This window comes from Felis catus, chromosome B1, assembly GCF_018350175.1.
Source record: "Felis catus isolate Fca126 chromosome B1, F.catus_Fca126_mat1.0, whole genome shotgun sequence".
Classification (NCBI taxonomy): Eukaryota; Metazoa; Chordata; class Mammalia; order Carnivora; family Felidae; genus Felis; species Felis catus.
The window spans coordinates 178,946,831-178,974,032 of record NC_058371.1 but is presented as its reverse complement, the minus strand read 5'-3'; positions in this window follow the sequence as shown (position 1 = coordinate 178,974,032).

The window sequence follows — 27,202 nt, the reverse complement described above, 5'->3', positions numbered from 1 at the left end:
CCCAATAGATTTAGATCTATTTTATCTCCAGTGCCTCTCTGTGGTAGTCATGAATATATACGGCTCAATTTCCCTTCAAGAAAGAAGTTCCTGATCAGCTGTAAGGAGTTCAGTTTGTGGACACTCTATGGCTGTTGGCTTTCAAGACCTACCGAAGTATTTGAGCTGAGACCATCCACACTTCCCTCATGCAGCCTCCCGACAATGGCTGAGCACAATGGAGATGCTAGGATCTAGTAATACCTTCCCTCTGTGACTCCCCTGTAGGAAAGCCTCTTGCTGAAGTTCCCCTGGGGCTTCTCAAAAATCTATCAGGGCAGCTTCACAGAATAATCTTCCTGACAATCTCCCTTTCTTCCTCCTCTCTGTGCACACTGCCCTATAACCCAATAGCATTTCCTGCCTTCTCCTGCCCCTCTTTTGTCTTTCACAGGCATTTTCCTCAATAAATATCTTGCAATTTGAATTCCATCTTGGCTTCTACAGACCCAACTAATACCTGGAAGTTACTTAAATTTTTTGTGTGTGAAATAAATGGATAGATGGATGGATGGGTGGCTGGATGAGACAGGAGAGTGGCTATAAGTAAGAGTTTGTTTTTGGTGCTGTTGTTATTTCGATTGAGATCTGTCATTGTGACATATAATATTATATTATTTTCAAGTGTACAACATAATAATTTGATATATGCATCAATGGTGAAATGATCAAACACCACAATAAGTTTACTTACCATCCATCACGAAATGTAGTTAAAATCTTTATTGTTATGATAAAAATGTTGAGATCTCTTTTAGCTACTTTCAAATATACAAAATGTTATATTAATTATATTAAGTTATATTAAGTATAACTACCGGGCTGTATATTACATCTCCAGATCTTGCTCATTTTGTAACTGGAAGTTTAGACCTTTTGATCACCTTCTCTAAGTTCTCTTCACCACACTTTCCACTCCCACCCCACACCCTGCCAACTACCAGTGTTTTGGTTTTTTTTGTTTTTTTGTTTTTTTTTTTTTGTACCTGTTAAGTTCAATTTTCTTGTTGTGCTCTTTTTTCGATTCCACATCTAGGTGAAATCATATGATATTTGTCTTTCTGTTTGACTTATTTCACTAAGGGTAAAGTTTTAAACGTGAGGAGAGAAGTAAAAAGATGAACTTTATTTGCTTGCAAAAGTTGGGCAATAATCACTTTATCCACTGAAAATACCTAATCCCTATCTCTACCTAATCCTGACTCTACCTCTTCTTGAGAGGGAAGTGTGAAAATAATTCATAACATAAACTAAAATAAAAAATATACGATGTATAATTTCCCCATTTTTTTTTGCAATCGATAGCATGCGTACATATTCACCATATAACATGAGAAGTAATTTCATCCATGCAACACATGTGGAAATTGAAACTCAGGATGTTTAAGTAACAAGCCAGAAGTAACACAGCTAGCAAGTTGTAGTGATGGAATTTCTCTTCTTCTCTTTGATCCCAAAGATTCAAGGGCAAGTCTCTTAATAAGTCACATTTCAATGCTTTATGGTTTAAGTGAGAAATTAACCACAGTAGAGAAGATAAGAGTATAATTATATCTACATGTGTTGACTTTCATTCACCAGACTACAGGGGCTCTCATCTGTTAAAAAGAGTTGTAGGGAAAAGTGATCTTATTTTCTTGTTTTGCCGCTAGTAACACTTTATAGCCATTTTCATTTATTGCTAGGATATCTTTGCCATTTTTCCCCTACTTACACTGTTTCTGTAATGTGACAACTATCTATTTTATCACATTTCCACTTCAAATACACCGAGATACAACTTTTAAAAGGAATACCCCCCCCACATTTGTTTTGGAATACTGCATCACCAAAACACTGAGGAATTAAAGGGCAACGTGATGGATGGCAGCTGTCTCTAAGTAAAAGAGTCTTAGAGCTAATGTAATTACACAAATGCTCGTTTTATTACACCCTGTATCCTGAATTTTTGAACAGATGCAATAAACGGTCAATTACTTCAGTGACTGGTAACCCCAAGTAGCAACTTGGAAGGGATAGGGACTGTGTTTCTCCAAACAGACCTCTGCCTCCAGTTGAAAGTAAATAGAGGCAGCAGCCTTGCCCTATGTACCATTTTTCAATTAATCCTATGCTAATTGACTTAGTAAGAAACGTGTTGGTCATCTGACTCATTTTGAATCATTTTGCCAGAGCTGCTGGTGCAACCAAACTGCTCCTCCCCATCACACGCGTGCTTGATAAATCAGTAAGTCAGGAAATGTAGCCTTGCTGATGACACAAATGTGTCATTTTTTTTTTTCCATGTTGTTTTAGACAGACACTTAAAAGCTGGGGAGAGAAATTGGTTTAAAAATGCCTCAGACTGATGTGTTCAGTTTCAGAAGCAATTCCTTTTTTCTGCTTCTGATTGTATTAGACTTTAAAAATAGCAAAAGTCTATTGAGTGCCTGATAATAAGGGGATGTTTGTTGATTACAAACAAGAGACACTGGTTTTGCCTCTGTTTTTGTGGGTAGCACAGTGCTATTTATCTCTACATGCTCCCCTTAAGTTTGAGAATTTTCTATTTCTCCAAAATACTCACAGATGGTGGCAGGCGATTACATGAGAGTAGGTTTTCCTAAGCAAAAGTCTTGGAATGCCAAACCTTACACACTGACTTGCTGAGTGATTCACCTTGAAGGGCCATTTTATTTGATATTCTGCGACCCAGAGTCTTGACATGGCTATAATTCCCAGAGAGTCTTGCGGCACCAGGCATCTGTCATTCATGGCAACAGTAGGTTGGCTTGCACTATATTAAGTCACATACTTCTCTCTCTCTCTCTCTCTCTCTCTCTCTCTCTCTCTCTCCCTCTCTCTCTGTCTTTTGAAAGTTATTTTATGAGAAAAAGAAACATCATTGAGATCAGGTGAATTTCACTTTCAAGACATTTTATATAGTTATGACATCTACATGTCTTAAGAAAGTTAAATCAGAGAACATGATTTAACCCATGTGAAAATAATTTATTGTAATATTTCTATTTGGGATGTGTATGCCAGAACATGTTCATTGGAGGTGTCTTTCCTTTATAACAGGTTCATTTTCATATACAATTACAAGGAGCTACTCAGTGTTTTAAAGTGATTAACCAATGGAATACGTTGATTAACCAAAAGAAAAATGGGAGTACTTTCTTGCAATATAGTTAAGCATTTCCCAAAGTAGTTTATGATAGATGCATTCAAGGAATAAAGTCATTTACTTAATTAACTTAATTAAACACACTATTGCACTCGCTGCTAAGAGGGTGACAGCAAGAAGGTAAGTAATGCTTTTTGCCTTTCTCAAACATTAAATCTGGACGCAGAAACAATGTATACATGAAATTTCCAAAAATGAACATAAAACAAACTCCGTGAGCCTGATAGAGTTCACCCTTTTTTTAAGTTGGTCAGGGAAGTCTATAAAGAGAGGGTAGATGATGGATGCAAAGAGAGAGATTCTATTAACATCCAGGTCAAATTTGGCATGAAGATCGTGGAATATACAGATATAGATGTAGATATAGACAGAGACATAGACATAGGTAAAGAGCTATAGATATACATCATATTCTGATTTATAAATTTTCACTGAAAAATTGAAAACCTTGAATATTAAATGCATGTGTGTTGGTGTGCCTGGGAGGCTGAGTCAGTTAAGTGCCTGACTCTCGTTTTCGGCTCAAGTCACCATCTCATGGTTCGTGTGTTCCAGCCCTGCATCGGGCTCCACACCGACAATGTGAAACTTGCTTGGGATTCTCTCTCTCTCCATCTGACTCTCTGAGCCTCCCCTGCCTGTGCCCTCTCTCTGTCTCTCTCTCAACATAAAAAATAAACTTAAAAAACTCTAAACGATTGTGTGTTCGTGTGTGTTTGTGTGTTCATGCAGGTACACATACATAATTGTGGCAGACCAGGCATATGATATAAAGGTACCAGAAAAAAAACACAACCCGGGTCTTCCTAGCTGATTGTTGCCCCCATAATAGAATAGGACCAATGCTGTCAAGCATTGATTTTTTTTTTTAACCCACAAACCTACAGTGATGCTAAATCTCATCTGTAGGCCATTGTTGTCATCTCTACGTCTTTTTTTCTAATTGCAGGTAAAAATAGTATAATAATGGTCATTATAAAAAAATCTAACGTGCATGAAAAATTGGCTTCCAGTGTTGGACAGGCTCATTTACAGATGATAATGGCCATTCAGGCTATAACTTTGTGGAAGGAGTTTACATGAAATTGCAGCTTGGTTTACACAAGAAGAAGTATGGACAGTGTGAAAGAGTGTCAACTGTAAACAAAAAATTAAAAAAAAAAAGGGGGCACCTGGGTGGCTCAGCCGGTTAAGCATCTGACTTCAGCTCAGGTCATGATCTCACGGTCTGTGAGTTCGAGCCCTGCGTCAGGCTCTGTGCTGACAGCTCAGAGCCTGGAGCCTGCTTCAGATTCTGTGTCTCCCTCTCTCTGACCCTCCCCCATTCATGTTCTGTCTCTCTCTGTCTCAAAAATAAAAAACTTAAAAAAAAAAGTGTCAATTGTGAAGTCAGAGGTCTTGATTACAACTCCAGTTCACTTATCCTAGAATTGTGACTTTGAAAAATCATTTAATATCTCATCTTTTCTTATACACAATGGGGATAATTATAGTCTCTCTCATAGGTTCACTCTAAGTTTAAATGGGCTAATATTGCTAAAGGGTTGAGATAGTACCTAGATCAAACATATGTCTGGCTGTACATGTCTTTGTAAAATAAAAATACACCTCAGAACCCTTGGTGTCTACACAGAGGTTATGAATCTCCAACAGAGGGATGGAGTGTTCATTATTTCTTAAACTTAGTTGTCCATTTAGGGCAGTTTTGGATTCTTGGATTATAAATCAAAGGTGTTCTATTACACAAGTTTGGAAATACTGGGAAATTGGATAAGCCAAGCTGGCTTCACAGTTTTCTTCTAAAAGTTGACATTCCAGAAAACTGAGAAAACAAAAAAAGATAGCAAAGAAGATACCACTAAGGAAAGGTGATCAAAAGTCAAATAAATTACAGCAATGGTGGCAGATGCTTATAACTTTCAGCACTATTACCGATTTTCTCCTTCTCTCTCATATGTGTTTTTAAAAATTGAATTAAGAACCCTTAACACGAACATTCTTATAGCAGACCTACTTATTGATGCCCAGTGAGCAGAATATCAAATAGGACATGATCTCAAACAAGTTAGGACGTCTGCTTATTTGGTCACCCCAGGCTGTCTCTCAGTGATCTTGTCTGTTTCCCTTGCATGTTTACCTTGCACAAAGTATTCCAAAGCATGAATGTTCAATGAATGGTTAGTATTTGCTAATAAAGCTCACTGTGTACATATGATATTTCTTGTTATACTGATAAAAAAAAATGTTAGAGGACACAAATAATACAAACAATGAGGCACATGTGAAGATCAGAGTTTTATATGATGACTGTTCCATAACAACTTGGCGGAGACAGCACTGTTCCTGTATCTCAGATTTGACGATATAGGGAAAGTTTAATGGATAATTTAGGTGAGCTGAATTTTGAAAAAAAAAAAAAAAACAAAGTACAGTTTAGGTAAGAAGAATATAAAAGAGAATTGTGTGCTTTGAAAAGAACCAATTCATAAAGAAAAGTTAAATGTTTGGCAAAGTATAATATATAGCTTATCCTGAAACAGATTGCTAATACAGAACTGAAGAGAAATTTGGTGATATAAGTGGGGTCAGAGCAGTTTCAACACCAGTATTTCTTTGTGTGCTAAAGATTTATCATAGTGAGCACCTTTTGTGTGCAAGGCACTGCGGTGGGAATTTTATAAGACATGGCCATTAGGTGTTTGAAACAGAAGATTTTTTTTTCCTCCACAGCTCCTAAACACACAGCAATTCAGAACAAATTTACCTTGATTTGGAAGAATCAGACACATTATTGTCACTGCATTTTAGATCATTACTCTCTTGTGTTCTGATTAGGTTTGATTTATGAATGTGGATGAGAAACACTACAATAAGAAAAAGAGTAGCGCAAGATGGTCATGTATTTTATTTCGACAAGCTTTGGTCAAGGTTTCAGTGACATATAACTTTCGCTCTTCATCAATGTCAACTTCGTTGTCTTTATGCTGTCTGGTGACAACAGTCATATTTCATTGTTACACTGACCTTTGGAACATTGTTTGTTCACCAGGCATTACTCTATTTTTTTAAGTTTATTTATTTTGAGGGAGGAGAGAGAGAGAGAGAGAGAGAGAGAGAGAGAGAGAGAGAAGGGGAGAGAGAGAATCTGCTTTCAGTACAGAGTCCAATGTGGGTCTCCATGAAATCAAGAGTCAGAAACTGCACCAACTGGGACAACCAAGCGCCCCACCAGTCATCACTCCAAAAGGGACTTTGTCTTACCTTTTGGGATTGGTACCAGTGTCTCAACTTGTTCACTACTATTTTACAGGGTGTCCAAAAGCTTAAATCTTGAGAAAGGCCAAAGAATTGTTTGCTATGTTAACCTTGGTTAACCCTGCTCTCTTTCTCTCTTGCTAGTAATTTAGATGCTATTAGTAACATAGTCATTATTCCATTTTGGGTTAGGGGATCAGAGATAACTCAAATTATTAATTTTATAAAATTTCAGTATTATTAGCAGATAAAGTGCATTTCTATGTTGTATGTTTCCGCCAATGTTGCTCATTGGCCACATTATTATTCAGAATATTTGATTAAGTCATTTCTCATGGGTCACGTATATAAGTAGAGTCCATTAAGAGGTATAGCTCTTCCTCCCCTGTTAATGTAAAAGGCATTTGTTAGACCCAAAGGGAATGTGAGCCTTGGCAATAGTAGGGCAAGGAGATTTTGTATTGATAAAAGATAATATTGTGCTCATCTTTGAAGATTAAGGTGCAGAGAAGAAAGTAGAAGAAAGCCAAAGGTATTATTTATATTGCTAAGGAATACACATATGTTTCTATTAATACATTGGAATATGCTAGTTTCTCCTAAACATAATGTCATAACTTTGAACTACCATTGCACATGGTCAAAGACATGATTACCTTATGTGACAGTCCATGGGTCTGCTGAGCCTTTCTGTGCTCTCTGGGTTAGAAGAGCAGTCACTCAAAGACCCCATGGCTTGGGTTATTCACATCTATGTTTTTCCATGAAAGAATGTTTTCAGTATAAAGCTGAGAGCTACTATCTTTCATGGACTATCTTTTATTTCTACAACTAAAGTAAAAACTGGAAAAATATTTTAATATTTTTATATTTATATTTATATATTTTTATTTATATATTTTATATATATTTATATTTATATGTTTATATTTATATTTATATATTTTAATATATATATATAATTGTTATATATATGTGTATATATATATATATAACAATTTCTTTAGTTTATATATATATGTATGTATAGATATAGCTATACATATATATATAGATATAGATATATATGTATAGCTATATCTATACATCTATATCTATATCTATATATATATGTATATATACAAATTACATGACATGACTTTTGTAGGTTGAACTGAAATTGATGAACCAACCAAGATAAAGTAATTGAGGGTTTAGAGAAATACATTAGCTGTGATCTTTGAGTTATCTGGAAGTCAGTTGGTGCACACCATTTGGCATATTATTAGAGACAAAGGCAATAGTTCCAAGGCTCCAATATAACTTATCCAGGAATCCCAAGACTCTCAAAAGATGTCCCCAACAAGTTCTTGCTTCATATGCTGTTTGGAGAATATATTAATCACAGGATAGAGCAAAAACTAGATTTTGATATGAACCATGGAAAAGCTGAGCACATTTTCTCTATGAATTTTCATTTACTAAGGTGCACAGAACAACGGAAAATTACAATACATTTTCAGAGGACCATAAAAAGGTAAGTGAAAATTAAGTAGTCATTAAAAAAAAATCCATGGACAATAAGCATTCTTCTTAACAGAATTCTCTGTTTCTTCTTGAATTAAGGTTTGATGTCTTTGTTTATATTAACCAAGAATGAAAACAAAACAGAATGAAAGAAAAATGAGGGGAAAAGAGAAAGGAAGAAAGGAGCCAGACAAAGAAGGGAGGGACAGAGGAAAAATAGTCTACTGGGAAAGAAGGAGAGAGGAGAAAAAGAGAGAAAGTGCTTTCAATCTGCTTAAACTAAATTTTGAAATCCCTTACACCATATATTAATGTTAAGAAAGTTGATCTCTCCTTTTACCAATACTAAAATTTTATTTTTATACATATAAATAATTAAGAGGGAATAAAATAATATTTTACCTCCTGGTAAATATTTGCTTAGGTAAAATATATCCATTAAGCTGTGTTTACTGAGTCTGCTATATTCAGAACACTGTAAAGGCAGAGTGTTGTAATGTTCAAAGATTATTGTGATGTGTTGCATTTTACATTCCCAAGATAGTATTTTTTTTCTACAAATGCCCTTTTTTAAGCACAGCATATACTCTGAGGGCCCCTGTAAGAATTTAAATGAGAATTCTTCAGAAGAAATAGTGTTGCAGAGATTAACATTTAAACCTCTGCTAATCCCTGAATAGCACCAAATATCTTTTCTTTTGAATCAGGATACTGTATTATGCTCAAAGAAAGCAAAAATGAGGAAGTAGCTTGGAAGGCATAAATATAAAGCATTTGGATAATTATAGATTTCTAGTCATGTCACCACAACAGAAGTTAATCCAGCTATAGGATTTGGGTTATAAACTCTGATTTTCCTTTGGCATATGACCTGAAAACTACTTTTTTTTTTTCAACTACGCTGAGAATTGTCACATAGAAACTTAACTAATAAGAAATGTATCATTAATTTCTATTTTTTTTTATTTGGATGAGGACCTAATTCCTAACATTAAATTTTGGGCCACTTAATAAAAATTAATTAGTAACGATATAACTCCTTGCATTGTTCGCTCATTCCTATAATTCAAAACATGGAATCATTTTTTTAAATTAAACTTAATGCGAATAAATGAAATTTTAATGGTCTTATTTTATAAAGTTCACTAGAAATGACACATTTCAACAAATAGAGATAAATAATTTTTTAATTATTAAATACTTTAAAATAAGCTGTTGAAAATATGGTTTAAATGCAGTTTTACCCCCACTTAATATACTACAGTCCAGAAGGAACTTTCTCCCATCAATATTTTAATTTCAGTTTTTGTTGCGACGTACCTTGAGATTTGATGAAGTAGCAAGAAACATTACACATATTTATGTTTCATTTGTCTCAATGTCATCATATTTGATATGCAACTGACAAGGGATAATATTACTATGTAGAAATATACAACTTCATGTAATCATAATGCGATAGGAACAGAAAATATATGCAGCAATTTCTGTGCTATTTTTCCATTCGGCAACGGCACCGTCATTGAGATAAAATTCAAAGTGAATGCTATAACCAGAGTTGAAAGTTTTACAATGCTTCCTGAAATAAATGTCACAAAATTTGATATATGCAACACATACTACTCATATGTAAATTAGCATATGGGGAGTGTATGTGAATCACTGTTTCTGACATTTATTTCATGATGCTCTATAAAATCTTTCAACTCTGCTTATTGTTCTTTTTTATTTCCCTCAAATGAACAAATCTTTCTCAATTATGGGGAAAAGTTCACATTAAAAATACCGACATGCTGTGTGTCTCATTTATTTGAAGTGGTCTTAAAAGATTGTCTTTAGCTTTCAGTTCAATAGTCTATGTGTTTACTTAAATAATTTTATCTTTTGACTAATTATAACTTTTAATTCCCTTTGTTATATCAACCTATAACATTGAATCACTTTTACCTTTGCTGCCTACTCTTTCTGTTAAAGTCTATTTCAAGAAGAAGCATTCATTCTTCTTTGTTTTGTCCTTACAAAATTAATTATCTCACTATTTCCTACACATTAATTGCTTGTATTTTATTCAATTAGAGTAAAATTCCAAAAACTTTTTATGGCAGACTTCTTCATATTAAGACCTTGTGTTATGAGACAGAGGAGGCTTTTATAGAGAAGCAAGACATCCTCTTTTCTCAAGGATCTTGAGATCTTTTATAGGAAATTAAACAAATATTTAAGGAATAGAAAACAAGAAAGAATATGATCTATTTCCTAAGATAGTTATAGTGAATTGAGAGGTCTGCAAAGGCAATTATTATGAAAGAACTTAAAGAAAGAATAATATTTTGATTATGTGTTACTTTTTCTAAAATATAAGCAACATGTCATCAAGGCAGTAAAATTATGGGGAAGAGTTATAAATAATAAAATAGAATAACTCATTATTTATATATATATATATATATATATATATATATATATATTACAACTAATGACTGAGACATTTGGAACAATGAAGAAAAGGTGTTCCAAGTGAGGAAAATTTAAGCAATGTTCAGGATGCAGAAAATGTGTTTAGAAAAGTGCAGGAACTCCAGTGTGTACAAACTGAGGTTCAGTAAGATATGAATGAGAAGGAAGTCACAGCCATATTTTTGATGATGGTAAATATGGTACAGATAAAAGTATATTTAATACAGGTGTATATGGAGAGCCAATGAAGGATTTTGAGTAGGATTTAATATTAAGAAAAATATTATTTTAGAGAATATGACAATGGTTTTTAAGATTCACTGGAATCTTAAATGAAAGCAGCTTTCAAGTGTCCAGAAGAGAATCATGGAAAAAGGATTCAAAATTGTGGATGGACCATAAATAAAGGGAGCAACAAGTTAGTTCATCCTATGTAGCAAAGTGATTATGATAGTACCTGTTTTAATTTACATGATGATGATATTAGATATTTTGGAGAATGTTTAAACATTGCATATGTTTTTTGCACATAGAAAATAAAACATGAATTTTCCTTCATTTTTCAAATGTTATTGTTCTGGTCATTTTAATAATTGTAATGATAAAGAACCGATGGTGATTTTAGAAGGAAAACATGGAGTCATACATTGGTCCCATACTGAAAAAAACAGAAGAATAATATTTCAAGGCTGTGTGGGGTGGTTTAAAAAAAAAGTGTCATTAACAAATAATGAAGACAAAAATAGACTTGTTTTAAAAAATGAACTTGAGAAGTTTAACTTTTGATATCCTAAGTTTGAGACAAAATAGTTGTATTGAGGTTGAGATTTTTATCAAGGAATAGAAATGTGGATCTGGCAGTTCTACCATTGTTCATAAAGATTCAGCTCCCCTCCAGGAAAGAGGATTATACATCCCAGACTTGTTGAACACAGACAGACATGACTTCTTTTAGCCTCTGGATTTTTGAGAAGCAGCATGTCGTGTTTTGGGGAGGAAGCTTTAAGAAGCAACATATGTTCCTCTATTTACCGTGTTCCAAGTGAAGGATAGTCTACCAACCCAGATTCCTGAGTGAGGTTCCCATCAGACAAAGCTAAAATTGAATCAGAGGGACATATAGCAAGAGGAGAAAGACCTCAGTTGTTGTGACACATTGAGGTATTAGAGTTGTTGTGCCTGCAGCAAGTCTTCGCCTCTCCTAACTGATACAGGTATTCAGGAAGAGTACTTGAGAGAGAAGAATTTTAAGAATAGGGGCGCCTAGGTGGCTCAGTCTGTTAAGCGTTGGTCAGACTCTTGATTTCTGCTCAAGATCTCACAGTTCCTGAGATCAAGCCCCGAGTCAGGCTCTGGGCGAACAGTGCAGAACCTGCTTGTGATTCTCTCTCTCCCTCTTTCCCTGCCCCTCCCCCCACTGACACATGCTATCTCTCTCAAAATAAATAACAAAAATAAACTTCAAAGAAAAAGAATTTTAAGAATAAAATGACCAACATTGTCAAACACTGCCTACTCTAAAAGGATGAATCCTGAAAATGATATTTAGTATGTACAGAACACCAGTTGTCTGAAGAGTGTGATCTTACTAGCCACATGGGTGACAGAATGGAAGTGTTAAAGACCGAAAGGATGCCCATCCTTGTCCAGTGTCACTAATTAGAACGCAGACGCCGTTGTGAGACTCCTCTCGACTTTTCTGTGGAGTTTGAAGAGGTTCTGTGGGTTTGCAATGCTCTAAAATTGCATATGATTTTCTTTAGGTATATTCTTAGTATTCAGATGTTGCAACTCCAGAGCTAATCCTCTAAACTTTTTTAAGATAGTATTTTGTTTAAAATGTTGTACTTCTTTTTTCTATTTTTGATTAGTTTGTACTCTATTTTTGGTTTGTCTTCGCTCCATTATACCTTCTAACTTTTGTGTTATTTTTCATCAGTGCTTTAATTTGAATTCTATGAAGTCTTTTCAAAAATACTCTGATGTATATATCTTTCTTCATTCTTGGATGTAATGTATTGATTTAAGATTCTCTATAATCTTAATGAGTGGCTTTTGTGAAATCTCTATTCTGAGAGCTGAGCATGAGTAGTTTGGTGTAGAAGACCAAAGACATTCACCTGAGCCACACCATTTTAATTTTTTTTTTTTTTACATTTTATTTATTTTTGATAGACAAAGACAGAGCACAAGTGGAGGAGGGGCACAGAGAGAGGGGAGACACAGAATCCGAAGCAGGCTCCAGGCTCTGAGCTGTCATCACAGAGCCCCATGCGGGGCTCTAACCCACAAACTGCCAGATCATGACCTGAGTCGAAGTTGGAGGCTTAACCAACTGAGCCACCCAGGCGCCCCATGAGCCACACCATTTTGACTGCTAGTCCAGATAACCTGTATTTGAATGAATTTCCAGTTGTTTCCAAGATGGGAATGAAACTGATTTCCCAACTGTGGTAAATTGAGGTGATCTGGGTTTCCAAACGTGCCTTAAACTTTAAAGCATTTCTTTAGATTTAAGACAAGCTTCCCTGACATTTTGGGTGTATCCCAATTCTCCCATTTCCTGAAGGCTCTGTGGACAAATAAGTTAACTTTTGGCTTTCCTCACTGCTAGCTCAGATTCAACATCCTTAACTCCACTGAATAATTTTTGATTTCCCACCTACTTTCCAGATCCCAATCGTTTATTATAAAAGTCTCTCACATTTTAGGTTTTTTTTTTTCCTTTAGCATTTACAGTAAAACAAATTATCACTCTTAACTGCAATTTCTTTTTCCTGGAATTTCAAGAAGTGACAGATAGAAATTTTCTTTTTCTTTCTTTTCAAAAATAACAGCATATAATTCATGTCCCATACAATTCACTCATCAAACCAAATGAACGATTTTTAGTGTATGCATGGAGATGTGCAGCTGTCTCCACAATCATTTTAAACATTTTTATCAGGTGTGTTCTTTTTAGGAAATGTTAGTGTGTGAACATAAAGGCACACACAAACATGCTTGTGTTTTTGTATATCCGTGTATATGCATGGATAGACACTGATATATATGCACATATATGTGTCTCTGCATATATGTACAGCCACACTATATCTCTGTCTCTATCTCTATTTATCTATCATCTATCTATCTATCATCTATCTAACACACATAGAGGCATTTATGTGTGTACAAACAAACTAGTATATTTCAAGTCAATAATTAATCTCAGTAGATTTTGTTAACCAGTCATTTTCTAAGCAAACAATTTACTCCAGATTTTGGTGGTACTCATTGACTTTCAGGCATACGAATTATGTTTAAATTTGTCTAATAACGTTATTATGTTAGTCTCCTGACTTATATACCCAAGTGTATGAGAATGTGTGGGTGTGTCTGTGTGTACATACATATTTTTAATTTTACTTTATTTCTAAGAGGTTTATGTTATTTTCCAATTATGCTAAAAAATGTTTCCTTCGAATTGTCATTTTTGTTTCGCTTTTAGGGTGATCTTTTGTAATAGATTAGTTTACTAGGTATACATTCAATCTTAAAAATCAATACTTTTCTTAAGTGTTTGAAAAGACCTTCACAAAACTGATATTAAATAATTATTTTATGATATCAGCCTTGCACTTTACTTTTTATGAATTTACAATTTACTTAGGTGTATGCCATTAAAAAGTTTGCAGTCACTACTAGGGGCGCCTGGGCGGCTCTGTCAGGTAAGCATCAGACTTTTGATTTTGCTAAGGTCGTGATCTCATAGTGAGTTCAGGATCAGCTTTGGGCTCTGTGCTGACCATGTGGAGCCTGCTTGGGATTCTCTGTCTCCCTCTCTCTCTGCCCTTCCCCTGCTCTCTCTTTCTCTCTCTAAAAAATAAATTTAAAAAAATTAATAAAAAAAATTAATAAAAAAATAAATTTAAAAAAAAAAGTTTTTTTTTCAATTCTAAACTATCCAAGTTTATGTTTCTAATTTTTCATGAAAGACAAACTGATTTAATGTAGAATAGGGAACCAAATCATCCGTCATTTAAACAATCTGGATATGGCTTAGCTATTAAGATTTCCCATGTTCAAATAGATATATATACTTGTTTACATTAAGGGACTCATGCTAACAGATTCAATTATCCTTAATAACTCAGTCAATTTTATTAACCATGCTTTTGTAGCATACACGACATTCCATATATGGGTCACTAGCCGATTTTTAGATAGGTAACTTAGGTTTATATCTAGATGATAAAGTTACTTGTTTAATATCTTGATTTATATGTCCCACTGCATATTTTCCTTTGAACTATCATATATACTGTAACACACTATATGGAACTCTAAACTGGAAAAGTAAATTACAGCCAACTTTCTTTATCTTCTTTATATAAGAAGCGTTTACATAAGTTTTTGAAAGAAATAATTAAATGATGAACCCTTGGTCTAGACTTTTTAAATTTAATTTCCTTTTTGTATATAAGGAAAAAAAAAACAGATTAAGCTGATTTGTCCAACCTACATGTCCTGAATTTGTGGGTTATGGCAATCGTTAATGCTACAGTCCGAGGAATATTTGATGATAAAATTTTCGACACTCTTGGGTGCCTGGGTGGCTCAGTCAGTTAAGCGTCTGACTTTGTCTGAGGTAATGATCTCAGGGTTGTTGAGTTTACAAACCACATGGGGCTCTCTGCCCTCGGTGCAGAGCCCTTCGATGTTCTGTCTCCCCCTCTCTCTGTCCCTCTCCCACTAATGCTTTCTCTCTCAAAAATAAGTAAACATGAAAAATAAAGATTTTGTACACTCTTTCAGAGAAAAAAAATCTTGAGACCAAATAAAGGAGTAATTTACTTGGAAAATTATTTGTTGACAGAGGTAATAGGGCAGTATGTGGATAGGCAAAACAGACTCTTAATTGCCCTATGATAGTTTATATCCTTTTAGTACTAAGAACTTATATATTAGGCTCTTAGTAAAGGATAAAGATATAAAATTATAATAAATAATAACATACAGTATTAATAACATTATAAAGATATAATAATAAATAAAGTGTTTGTATTAAAGAAATGGTGCTAAAATAAATTAGTAAATGTAGTGTATCATATCAAGACACTGAATAGGCAATATTTTAACTTGTGCTGTATGAACTTTTCTAGAAACATTTTCTTTCATATATCCATAATCTTAATGTGTTGATGCTATTAATTTTAAATGGAAGGAGAAAATAGTTCTCTTATGAAATCTGCCAGACTTGTGACTTAAAATATTTAATATAAAACATAAAAAACGCAATATTTATAACCACCTGCTGATTGTAAAGCACAGTTTAGGGTACTGTATTATTTATATTTAGTGAAAATGTGTGTACAGATGTGGTTTACATTGTGGACAAGCTTTGGACATGCATCGATTATAGTCAAGATGTAAACTAATTTCATTTTAAGAGATACTTGCACTAATTTCAAGGGGATGATCAAGAATGTTCTGAGTACATTAGAAAGAACAAGTAGCCTGCAGAATTCATTATTCTTTACTTTTATTCTCAAATCTTTACATGCTTATTGTTTGAGTACTAGCTATATTTCTGAAATGCAGCTTCTGGAAATTCCATCAAAAGCCACATCTGTAGCGTCATAATATATGTTCATTGAAGGAAGAGATTTTTAGGAGATTCATGAAGCTTTAGGAGTTTAACAGAAAAGTGTCCATGATGGCAGAAATGCACTCTTCCGAAATGAGCACTGAGTGGATGAAGCCGTACATCACAGCAGATCAATACCCAGCATGATGTACTGTCTCGTGGCAAACTTTCTCTTCTTAGTGTAACACACAATAGATCAACAGAAAAATAATTCCAAGCAAAGAGTCACTGGCAAATAATTATATTGAATTATTTCCATTGATATTCTTTCTCTAATATTTTAGTTCAGTTTAAACACACACACACACACACACACACAGTAATAAAATTAAATCAGGCAATGGGGAATTTGGAATATACTACCCTACTTCCATTAAAAATACTAACTTGTCAGTTATTTAGTTTAAGATGTTTCCCCTCTCTTGGTACTAATAACAGTGTTTTCTTCTCAGTCAGTACTAAATCTAGACCAAGAACAACCCATAGAAATATGTTTCCCTTTCAAATTCTACTCAATTGCTTAGGAAGCCTGTAAACAGCAGCTTATATTTCATATTCAGCATGAATTTCTGAGGATACAAATGCAAAGAAATGGACATCACTGTTCTCACATTGTGGCCACCCTAGGGAGAGATAACACCTCTAGAGTATGCAGTTTGTTACCTCTTAACATTTAGCTTTGGGGGCTTCTGGGTGGCTCAGTCAGTTCGGCCTACAACTCTGGATTTTGGCTCAAGTTATGGTCTTGCAGTTCATGAGATGGAGCCCCATGCAAAGCTCTGACAATGCAGAACATACTTGGGATTCTCTCTCTCCCTCTCTCTGCCCCTCTCCCACTCGTGCTCTCTCTCTCTCTCTCTCTCTCTCTCTCTCCCAAAATAAATAAATAAACTAAACAAAATTAAGAATGGATTTGGAAAGAAAACTAAGGCTAAAGAAGTATTAGAAGAAGGAATGAGAAGTATAAGATATACCCCAAGAATAATAGCAGATAGAAGGACAGCAAGGGCAAATGCACATAGGGGGCAGGCAACTAGATGCATTGCAGAAACTTCGTTATTTATGTGAGAGTCTCACCAAAACTAGGGAACTATCTTCTTCATAAAACTCAAATTTCAGCATATAAAGTCTTAAAATTCTCATAGAAAATACCTGGCATATCTGTCACACCTCAGTCCTTGGAAAAGAATCAGAACCTTTCAATGTAGTTATATTGGAAACTTAATTTTCTTTTCTTTTTAAACTTTCTTTTCTTTTTTCTGTATTACTTAATTAATTAATTATTTTTTATTTAAAGAAAGAGAAAGAGGCAGTGAGAGAAGGAGGCAGAGAATCCCAAGCAGGCTCTGAGCTGCAAAGCCGGATATGGGGTTTGATCTCATGAATCGCGAGATCATGAGCAGAAATTTAAAGTAGGTTGCTTAACTGACTGACCCACCACGCATCCCTGGAAACTTACTTTTCTTACTTGTATTCAAGGCAGTCATCTTATGATTGCCCAGCATCCAAATGGTACCCTTCCTGTGTTTGGAATTTTCCCCACTGCATGAGTCTTGCATAGCAGAATTCATCTCTCATGACATAGTTCTCTCAAGCCAAATATTTATGTTTCGTACAAGCACATGACTTGAAGCAGCCAATAAGACATATCTACCCAGCCTGTTTATTTAATAACTAGTAAAACAAGAATAAGGATGCTGGCAATTCACTGTGAGAGTAGCCGTGGAAATGGTAGCAATATTCAGTTACCAAGAATACCTTGAAAATGGTGCCATCAAGGAAAATGGTGCCATCAAGTCCTGGCAGCATCTACACTGTAAGCCATGGTATATGATATCTGTCAGTGGCAATGATGGTTCTGACCAGATGGTTCTACTCAGGCTGATTTGTGCTGGGTGGGTTACCTTCTTAGCCTGTTCTACATCTGCCCAATTTCTTAGGCCTGGTTCTCCACCACTCCCTTTGGTGCTGTAAACTACTCTAAATCCTTGCAGTAAATTCCCTCCCTCTTTAAAATTATGAGAGTAGAGATAAATACTTATAGTTAACCATCTGACTGATGCATGCACATCACAGTGTGACTGGTGACATACGGCCCTCAGGGCTTGATATACAATTTAATTGACTTGTAGGATAAATCACACACACAAGCCTTATACAAGTGCTTAACCCACCCAAATGTCCCTATATGGCTCATTTCATACTGGTTCTCAAGTGACACCACACATGATAAAGGCGCCCTCATTTATTTATTTTTCTGTGACACATCATTGGGGAAGAGTCAAGTATACGTTACAGATTTGTGTATGTAAAAAGAGGTGGATGGAAGCCATCACCTATAACAAAGTCAATTGGATTTCCTACCCAGCAAGCAGATCAGTTTGCTTGGAGAACTTGGTATGTAAGGGCAGATCACTGGAGATAAGGTTGCCAAAAAAGTAAGCAAGGGTTAGATCATGATGAGCAGTTTATTAGACTGTGAGATTTGATTTAAATCCTGTAGTCCAATGCTTCCTAAAACTTAATTGGCTATAAATCTTTTACAATTATTAAAAAAAATAGAAAAATACAAATCATTGAATCTGCACTGTAGTGATTAAGATTTAATTAAGATTATGCATAGAAATATGCATTTAATTTAAGCACCTTGAGTAATTTGAAATAAGTAATCTAGTAACACATTTTGTGGAGCTTCAATTAGGTTTTATGACAATTCATTTATCCACTCATTTATTCAGTCTTTCCACAAACATTTATTAAAATCTTAATGTGGTTCCCTATAGGCATTGGGGATATGGAAAGTAATGTGTGAGGTTGACACTATCCCTCACGGAGCTTACATTCTATTATGTTGGGTGTACTGGTAATAAAGGGGAGAGGGGAACGATTAAAAAATTACAAAGTTAAATGGATATAGTTTACAGAAAGTAAAGAAAAGAGTGAGTTAAGATGCTTGAACTTCATGTTTTATGGTTAATCATAAAAGGGCTTCTTTGTAAGGAGACATTTGAGAAAAGATGGTAAATGCACAAATATACCTAAGAGAACAGAAAATGCTTGGAATTTGGAACATGTGGTGAATTTGAAGATTGACAACAAAACCAGTGGGGATACAAGGTAACAAATAAGAACTTCTGCTAGCCAGGGACCAGATCTGGTCAATGTCTCTTGCGAATATTGAGACCCTATGCCTTTATTGAAATAGGAATTTAACGGAAGATGTCGATCAGAGCGTGGACTTATCCTACTGCCATTCAGTAAGACCATGGATAATCATTCCTTATGCCACCCAATGCTCAAGTGGAGAGTTTGGTTTGGGAAGATGGATTATATTCCTTTGTGGTATGGGAGAAATGGATAGTTTACAGATATAGGTGAAGGTAGTTTGGTAGATAGAATTGATGGAATCATGTGGAAAGTTTCTTCTGAATGATCCCCTTATTCTCAGGAAAATAGAAAATATACTACTACTGAGTTTGAGGTTACCCGCTGAGACTGTGTTACAAGGTTAAGGAGAAAAGAAAAGCACCATTCTTATTAGAGGAATGCGCGAATAAGCAGAGTAGGGGCACACAGTAGGCTTGTTTTGCAACGCTAAGGGTGATTTTGTCATTTGAAATCATGAATGTCAAATGGTGCCATTTGTCATATTGGTGATTTTTTCCCCCAGCAAACCTCAGCTCTGTCTCTAGAAGCATAGAGAAGGCAAAGACCTAAATTTAACCAGATCAATTATTTTCCCAAGTAAAACACATGATAAGATAATGGCACAAGGAATTTGAACATACATAAAAATTACTGATGTTAGTAATAAACCACAGATTTTTTAAAACCCCTAATGCCTGGAGGACATCATGAAGCTGAACAAGAGAGAAAATGATATGTAATTCCTATACTGTAGGTGCTGAGGGGCAAAATTTAGAAGTTAGGATTCTGAAAGTATTAAACTGGAAATATTTGAGCTGTTGGCTTAAGATCCTAATGCTTAATATGAAATTAGGAAGATTCCAGTCACTATTTACACGGAAGCCTGAGATATGACTATGGAAATCGGTGGCTGATGTTGAGAGTGGGATCATAGGAAAAGACTTCAAGGTAATGAGTATCCAGGGTATGACCTCACATAATCCCATTAAGTATTTAAGTTCATTTGAATTATAAAATGAATTTATAACTACAATTATAAAACTATTACTGGTTTTGGAAATTAGGGATTACATGCCATTCCTAAATCGTTCCAGTTACTGAGTAGCAAACTCCTCAAAAACGTATTTTTAATTCAAAGATTTTTAGAGCTTTATGAAAGTAGTTGTTCATTAAATAACATCCACATATATGGCTTGGTTTTCCTGGAAGAAATTTATAATTATTTAAGAGTTTCAGTAGAGATAATTATTCAGTGAAAAAATTAACAGAGAAGGAAGGGAGAAAGGAAAAGATGAAAGAATGGACCAAGAGAAAAAGGGTGAGTAAAGAAACAGATAATTGAAGGCAAGGAAGATTAAGGAAGCTAGGAAGGAGAAGAAGAGAGTAGTAAAAGTAGAAATAATAGAAGGAGGGGGAGAAGAGAGACTTAGAAGTAGACACCCAAACCCAGGAAAGGATGTTTTCCATAGGTAATTAGGCAAGATTTGGAAGAGACAAAGAGAGGAGAAGGAGAGTTAATTAGTATGAAATGCCGACGATAAAGGATTTTCTGAGGTGGGGGGACCTGAACAGTGAGCAGCAAAAAGCAGAAGACAAGTTGTACACAGCATGTATGTGGTACCGGGACAGTCACAACATGGGAGAGGGTCACTAGATTTGCCAGCTTCCCATCCATGACATCACACGGCACAGCTGGTCCAGGACACCTCAGCTGCCCTGGTTTCTGCTGGGATGTGGCAGGACAGCTTCGGGCTAGGCTAGGGAGAGGAGGAGTGTGGAGATGACTGTGCCGGATTCCCAAACATCAGATTTCTGTAACTTCATGAAGTGGTTCCTACAGTTGACAACTTAATGCTCTTTTCACATCGTGTTGATAAAAGTTTAAAATTTAACAAAGTTAAGAGTCTATGTGACAAACGGTGTATGCTGTAACTTACCTTTGAATTTTATATATTACAGCTTTGGAAGTACAGAGGGATTCTTTTTAACACTGATTTTGCGACATGCAGGAATTTTACAAGACGTCACCCTCATTTCTTTTGTATTTTATTTTATTTTTTAATGTTTTTATTTATTTTTGAGACAGAGAGACAGAGCATGAGCAGGGGAGGGGCAGAGAGAGAGGGAGACACAGAATCCGAAGCAGGGTCCAGGCTCCGAGCTGTCAGCACAGAGCCCGATGCGAGGCTCGAACTCACAGACCATGAGATCATGACCTGAGCTGAAGTCAGATGCTCAACGGACTGAGCCACCCAGAGGCCCCATGTCTTTTGTATTTTAAAGCAAATTTAAGTTGTTTCTGACACTTTCTGTGTATGTAAGTTTTATGTGAGTGAAATAAATGGAGGGAAATGCATTGAGGACTCATGCAAACTATGCAAGGAAAAAAGGTCACTGTTTTTAGCTTAATGACCCTAAACTTAGTAACACTAATATAATTTAGAAAAAAATAATGAATTGAACCACAGAAGAATCACTTGGGAGTCATATATCGATTATGGTTCTTGTCTGTAAGCTTCAAAATGTTAAAACATGGCCAAGCAAGAGAATTTGGTGCAATTCACAGAAAGGACAAGGAGCTCAAGAACCAGGTTTGTGAAGGGCAGGAGCTCAGATACTTTTGATGGCCCACATGACATCCCCTGGGCTAATCTATGATTTCTGTCACAGCTGTACATGCTGACAGTGTCCTGCCTCCAGCTAGTTCTCCATGAGTATCTTCACTTTTGTGCCTCAGGGCTTTCTCTGAAGCCTTGGGAATCTTCTCAGCCTGCAGGTATAATCTTAGTGGGCAGGGAAGTTAATGCCTCCAGGGCAGCCTCAACCTTTGGGGAATAATTGCTGTGGATAAATGTCCCAACCTTCAGACACACCAGTGTCTAAGGCATTTTACATGCTTCTCTAGCACCCACTCCTTCCTATGCCTAATTCAGAGAACCAGATTAAATGCCTTTTACTGCCTTTTTCTCCTTCCCTATTCCAAGTTCTGTGCTTCTTCATCCTGTTACATGGGGTCTAATTTTGTGGCAAGGTCTGCTTCTGGAGAAACCAAAATTAACATAACAGGAAATAAGAAACTGCTGGTAATTTGTTGGAAATAATATGCTTTCTTCAGGATATGGTCACAGATTAAATTATTGTCAGCCTTGAGCCACCGTCTCAATTGTCCAAGTTTCAAGCATCTTTTTGCTTTACCTTGGGTCGTGGGTCTACTAACAGTGCACTGCATTGGTTTCCTCTTGCTGCTCTAACAAATTGCCATAAACTTAGTGGCTTAAAACAAGACAAATTTATCATCTTATAGTTCTGAAGGTGATAAGTCCTAAATAAATCCTACAGGGTTTCAGCAGGGTGGTGATCCTTCTGTAGACTCCATGGGAGAATTTGTTTTTCTTGACTTTCTAGCTTCTAGAGACCACCTACATTCTTTGCCTCATGGACCTATCTTCCTTGCCAAAGCATGTCTCCCCAACCTCTGCTTCCAAAATAATATCTCCTTCTCTGGTTCTACGTCCCTTACCTCTTTCTCATAAGGCTTTATGTAATTACACTGGCCTGCTCAGATAATACAGGATGATTTTCTGATCACCAGATTCTTAACTCACTCACATTTGCAAGGTCTTGTGCCATGTAAGGTGACATATTTGTGGGTTCTGAGGTTGTGGACAGGGGCATCTTTGGGGAAAACATTATTTTTTTCTACAGCAGTATAGCACCCAGATTTACAGTGAAAATGGATTTTATCCAATAAGGGGAAGCGATCTCTGTGAGAATAAATGCGGGTTGTTGACAACTGAAGGTGGTTAAGGGATGCCAGAAATCACAAGCAACACATGTCATTACAAAAAAAAAATCCCACTTATATGAGCTTTATTTTTCCCCAGTGGTTCTTTTGAAAACGCTAATTAAGTCTACTGTGTATAAGTTATGCTAGGACCCAGATGAACCTGACATTATCCCTACCCTCTAAATGCCTTGTAGACTATTGTATTCAGAAAAATAAGGCAAGAATCAAGTTTTCAAATGTATTATTTTTGTCTAATAGTAAATTGGAGTTTGTTTTAAATAATTTAGGTAGACAACCAGAGACCAAACACAACTTCTTTTAGATAAACTCACATTTCTCAACTTTAATAAGTCCTACACACAACTCATCAAGTGACCCCTTACAAACAACACTTATGCAGTAACATGCACATGCACACACACACACACACACACTCCTAAACTTGAATAGTTATAAGCAGCCTGCCTTGGGCACGGTCTGGGAATTATTGAAATGTGTGACCTATTAGAAAAACCTATTGTAATTGTGGAGGCTGCCTACTTTTCTAACATCTTATGTGATTTCTTCTCTAACTTTGAAAACCCTTACAATGGTATTTACCTATTGTAGTCATTTATAGAATAAATGTTTATATTCTCCAAAATTCATATGTTGAAATTCTAATCCCCACTATAATAATATTGGGAGGTAGGGCCTTTGGAAAGTAATTAGGTCATGAGGGTGAGTTCCTCAGGAATGGGATTGGTGCCCTTATAAAAGCGACCCCAGTCTGTGATCCAAAAGAGGGTCCACACCAGAACTTGATCGTGCTGGCCCTCTGATCTGGGACTTCCAGCCTCTAGAACTGTGAGAATCAAGTTTCTGTTATGTATGTTATGTATGTATGTGTGTATGTATGTATTTATTTTAGTTTTGTGTTTTTATTTAAATTCCAGTGGGTAAACATATAGTGTAATATTAGTTTCAGTAGTAGAATTTAATGATTTGTCACTTACATACAACAACCCAGTACTCATCACAAGTACCTTTCTCAAAACCCATCATCCACTTAACCCATACACGAATCCACCTCCCCTCCAGCATCCCTCAATTTGACCTCTACAGTTACGAGGCTCTAATGGTTTGCCTCTCTCTTTTATTTTCCCCTTTGCTCATTTATTTTATTCCTTAAATTCAACATATGAGTGAAATCATATGGTATTCATCTTTCTGTGACTTATTTTGTTTAGCATAATATACTCTAGCTTCATGTCATTCAAGTGGCATGATTTCATTATTTTTATGTCTGAGTTTCATTCCATATTGTGTGTGTGTGTGTGTGTTATATTTACATATATATATATATATATATATATATATATATATATATATACCACAACTTTTTTTTTTCAACGTTTATTTTTGGGACAGAGAGAGACAGAGCATGAACGGGGGAGGGGCAGAGAGAGAGGGAGACACAGAATTGGAAACAGGCTCCAGGCTCTGAGCCATCAGCCCAGAGCCCGACGCGGGGCTCGAACTCACGGACCGCGAGATCGTGACCTGGCTGAAGTCGGACGCTTAACCGACTGCGCCACCCAGGCGCCCCTATACCACAACTTTTTTATTCATTCATCAGTCGATGGACTTTTGGGCTCTCCAGTTCTGTTATTTATAAGCCATTCAGACTATAAGACTTTGTTATAGCAGCTGGAACTAAAACATAGTTAACCGAATCTGTAACACAATTATTTTTTATTAAGCCCTCTCCCACAGTTTGCGCCACCCCCCCCCCATATCTTCAGCTGAAAGGGCATTCCTAGTCCCTACCTCCTTTCTCATTTAACCTTTTACCACACAACTCGTAAATGGCCTCCTATTTGACTCTTATCTCCACAAAGGAAATAAGTGTTCCATCCCACGCAATGCTTATGATATAATTAATTACATGTATGAGTTCATTATGTATTGTAGTCCTCATTTAAAGATATACAATTTTTACAGGAGGTCTCTGACATCAAGATTTAACACACTGTCTCAAAAATACATAGTTCAATAATGGTTTTAATGAATTGTACTGAAATTAACTGAAACTAGTTGAAGCAAAAGGTAAAAATATGGTCAGATGATAGAACACTTAGGAATTAGATTTTTAAGGGGCAAATAGCAGAGATGCAATTCTAAAAATATTAATCTGCAAGTGGTATAAGTAGAGAAAGAAAGAAAAGTTGGAATTGGAAGTAAGATTCTAATAGAATCAGGTGAGAAAAAGTAAGAGACAGCATTAGCACTATGGCTTTGCAAATGAGATATTGCTAACTTTGAGAACATCTTTCCACTTATACTTTTACAAACTATAATTATTCCTGAAAATATTTGCTTAGGTCAACTTGTTCAAGAGGAGTTGTATCCCAACATATGGAGGAAAAGAAAAAATGTTCTCCAGATGTCATTCTGCACAGCAGCAACAGAAGACTCTTTCTGCTGTTACTATGTTTAATTCTTCTTCATAGGACTCCAATTACATTTTCAAGTTGTTTAATTTAGTCTAATTTCATGAATTTACTTTAAAGTTCTTTCTGGGAGTTCTCCAGGCAGTCTCATGCAGTCTTTGGTAGCTAATGAATGATAACAAAATCATTTGTTGTTATAGGCGACAGGAGTGTTTTTCAACATGTTGTTAGGCCAGTGATGTTATCACATTTTGATTATTTGATTCCACTTGGTCCTTATAACTGTTACCATAGAGATGTAAAAAATATTTTGCTTGGTTAGAGATGTAGGAGAACATTGTTTCTTTCCAATTTTGTTCTTCAGCCAAAAAGTGATCGAAATAATTCTTAGCAATTGTGTCATACCTCATTTTAAACACTTCCCTAAAGTAAATAAATTAGTTCTTATGCCATCCCTGGAAAGTATTTCCTGTGTTTCAAAAATCATATTTGCTTTTAAAAATTTTTATATAGTTTAATCTACTGTTGACGAAAGCAATGCTAGACAAGGAAATGCATGCCCTAAACAAGCTTTAAACCCAGAAACAATGCTTTTTGTAAAATAAGAGTGGATATATTTTGGAATATCTATGAACTACAACTGGGTGTTATGGCAGTTTTTTAATGGATATGTATTTTCCTACAATAATAGCAATACTAAGTTTGTTTGTCAGCTTAAATCCTGCTCAAATTACTCTCACATGAAATATCAACTAACAATTATAGGAGGAATAATAGAATTTGAAAAATCACCAATTTTCAAAAAACATTGTAAAAATTTTATTCAGTAACGAATCATGAATCGATGCTACATGACTGGGCCAGAGATTGTTAAACAGGCTATTTGCATAGCTTCAAATTATTGCCTCACAGATTAATAATTCATGACAAAGGGAAATTGTCTGTCTTTATGATATAACAATCACACAGATACCACTTTAATTAAGTGATGAAACTTAGCATCATCAATAATGAAACAAATTGACATCTCATGCTCAGGATATGATAACTTGAGAATAGCACAACATCACCTATAAGATATGGCTGTAAAAAAAAAAGAAGAAGAAACTGAAACTAATTATGAGGAAACACTCAAGTAAGTAAAATTGAGGGACATTTTGGGAAAAAAAAATGACCTGGAATTTAAAAATATAGCATTGGTCTCAAAGAAATAAAATCAAGCCAGCAGGTAAGCTGGTAAAGGATTCTAGATTTAAATAGATTCAAAAGAGACTCTTAAATACTGAGAACAAACTGAGGATTGATGGGGGGTGGGGTGAGGGGCAGACGGGGAGTGACTGATGGGCATTGAGGATGGCACCTGTTGGGATGAGCTCTGGGTGTTGTATGGAAACAGATTTGACAATAAATTATATTTTAAAAAAATAATGAAAAATAGTGAAAGCCTTTATATTCAAAAAAATAAAAATAAAAAGACTCAAGAGAGATGGCATTGATTTGGTCCTGGTTAGGAAAAAGAAAAGAAAAAGCTTAAAGGACATTATTTAAATGATTGGAAACTTAGGATACGGACCCCAAATGAAATAACTGCATTGTTTCAATATTCACTTCATAAAGCGCAGCCTCGCTGGTCAGAAATGAGTGTGGAATATATGACTTTATACAGAGACCCCTTCTCTTGGCCTTTATTTCTAGTTACAAACTTACTTCTCAGCCTTATACCATCCAAATTTCTGCAAAGAGGTGTAGAGCATTATACCTGATACTTTTACTTCACAAAC